The 2,457-nt window shown below is 40.1% G+C and overlaps 1 pseudogene across 1 annotated transcript; it reads right to left on the reverse strand.

The window, feature by feature from the left end:
* LOC108517957 (transcription factor BTF3 pseudogene) lies at positions 1-859 on the reverse strand (annotated as a pseudogene). The gene has a single exon (XR_001882256.1). The product of XR_001882256.1 is annotated as a transcription factor BTF3 pseudogene (transcript).
* Between the last annotated feature and the right edge of the window lie 1,598 nt (positions 860-2,457).

Below are 2,457 nucleotides of genomic sequence, written 5' to 3' on the forward strand. Positions count from 1 at the left end.
TTTTTTTTTTTTTTTTACTAGGCAAAGAACTTTATTAACCTTTGTTTCAAACTTGATTCCCAGGCTTCTTCGGCTTAATTAGCTGCAAAGAATGAATTGTGTATAAGCAAAAACTGAAAAGAGCTGCAGTGTCCAAGGGGCTTGGGCTTAAAAATATTAGAGATCTAGATTTTATCAGATCCATAAACAAAAATTTCTTAAAAAGCAGTCATAATATAAAATAGCAGCTCCCAGTAACTTCTTCAAGTTTTATCTTCAGAAGTTGACTCAATTCAGTTTGCCTCATTCTTGGAAGCCTCATCAAAATTCTCCACAAGATCTGGAACTTCATCATCATCACCCTCTCCAGTAGCAAGTGGTGCTTTTCCATCCACAGATTGTTTGGGCAGAGCTTTGGCCAGTCTCCTTAAACTAGTCAGACTATCTGCGCCAAGCTGGTTTAAGATGCTGTGTAGCATTTCTGTCAGCTGCTTCGTCTCAGCATGGCCTGTAATGGTGAAAGTGTTCGCTGCCAGAGATGCCTGAACTTTAGGGTTGTTCAAGTGGATCGCTGTTCCTTGGTTTGTAAACAAATTCACCTCTTCAATACCGGAGATATTGTTTACCCCTAACTTCTTTAAGGAGAAGTGAAGTTTTTTATCATCTGCTGTGGCTGTTCTATGAACCACCTTCTTTCTGCGAGCAGTTCCTTTCCCACCAATGCGCACTTGTGCCTGCAGTTTGGCGAGTTTTTCCTGGTTCATGATTGTTTCTTTCATCTTGTCGGAGCGAATAAGGGGCCGCGCAGGGGACTAGGGTTGGTGCTCAGAGGGTCTCGGGTGGACCAGCTGAGATTAGGCGCACACACGCGGGGACGCAAGATGGCCATGTTTTAACAATCTTATGCCTGACTGCACCTCTTCCCAAAAAGTGTTAAAAGATTCTCAGTTAACTTTTACTGCCTTTTGTTTAAAACTCCAGTAGCAAAACGTAAAGTAAAAGAGCAAACCTACTCCATATAAAGCAGAAAGAGGAAGAACTACAAGGCTAAGATTCAGTGAAGAGCTGAAAATCTGGGAGGCAATATTAGTATCTTAAATGTTTGACCTGTTTAGAAAACACATTTGACTATAAGAAAGTCTCTCCAGTTACAGACCACCATGATATGTATAAGTGTAATGAGTATTTCATCTCAAGGTAGGTGCGGGGAGGAGATCCTGCTTCCACTGGCGGAGTAACAAAATCCATGGTATTATTGTAGACCTGGTATCTACAATGAAGACCAGTATTCCTATATAGAAGACTCTAAGATGACACATTTAGTGAGTCAAGCTGTTAGGGGAGCCCTTGTGTATTTTGTGAGACTGGGTGATTTATGAAGAAAAAGTTTAATTGATTCACAGTTCTTCATGGCTAGGGAGGCCTCAGGAAACTTACAATCATGGTAGAAGGCAAGGGGAGAAGCAAGGCATGTCTTAACACAGTGAAGCAGGAGACAGAGAGAGAGGGCAGGGGAAACTGCCACTTTTAAACCATCAGATGTCATGAGAACTCCCTCACTATCACAAGAACAGCATGGAGAAAATGGCCCCCAAAATCCAATCACCTCACAACAGGTCCCTCCCTGGACACATGGGGATTACAATTGGAGATGAGTTTTGGGTGTGGACACAGAGGCAAACCATATGACATTGGCTCTGTGTTGAGCACAGTAGAGTTTGAATTCTGGTCCCATCAACCATTAGCTTTGGTCTTTGGACAGGTTATTGAAACTGTTTTGGTCATATTATTCCAACTTTAAATGGCGTATTAATCATGCCTAGCTCACAAGCATGTTGGGAAGATTCTACAGGCTTATGTAGGTATTCAGTCCCCTTTTATATGTAAAATGATGATCACTCTAAAAGCTTATTACATTTTTCCTACTTCCTCCTTCTTCCTTTTATTCTTTTTTCTTCTTAATATTATTTCCTTTCTCTTGTTATTTTTATTATTTGTGTAACCCACCTGCCAATGTTTGAGCTGATTTTATGACACTAATGAAAATTTAGTTTTCCAAATGTGAGAGCATGAATTCTTTGTAAATTCTGTAGCAAAAATGTGCTAAAGTAAAAAATTAGCAGGGATTACTGCAAGGATTTTCTAAACAGTGCCACATGGGAGAAATAGTAATAGTCTTTATTGTGTGATTGTCATGATCCACGCAGTTTTCTAAACCCTATTGTGTGATTTAATCTTCACAATATGTTTATGAGGTAGTAGTTACTATTGGCCTCATTGTAGAGGTGAAGACAATAAAACCTCATAGAGATGGTATATTAATGTACCTAAGGGTACACCACTAGTTCGGAGCAAGACAGGATTCAAATCTTGTTCATTGAACTGTGCCATTTCCACAACCATCATCTCCACTGGAATTTCTAATAGGAAAGGTTCAGGTCTTAGGTAGATACCCCAGAAAATAGGAGGAGAACGGTG

This window comes from Rhinopithecus bieti, unplaced genomic scaffold, assembly GCF_001698545.2.
Source record: "Rhinopithecus bieti isolate Rb0 unplaced genomic scaffold, ASM169854v2 scaffold_1295, whole genome shotgun sequence".
NCBI classification, from domain to species: Eukaryota; Metazoa; Chordata; class Mammalia; order Primates; family Cercopithecidae; genus Rhinopithecus; species Rhinopithecus bieti.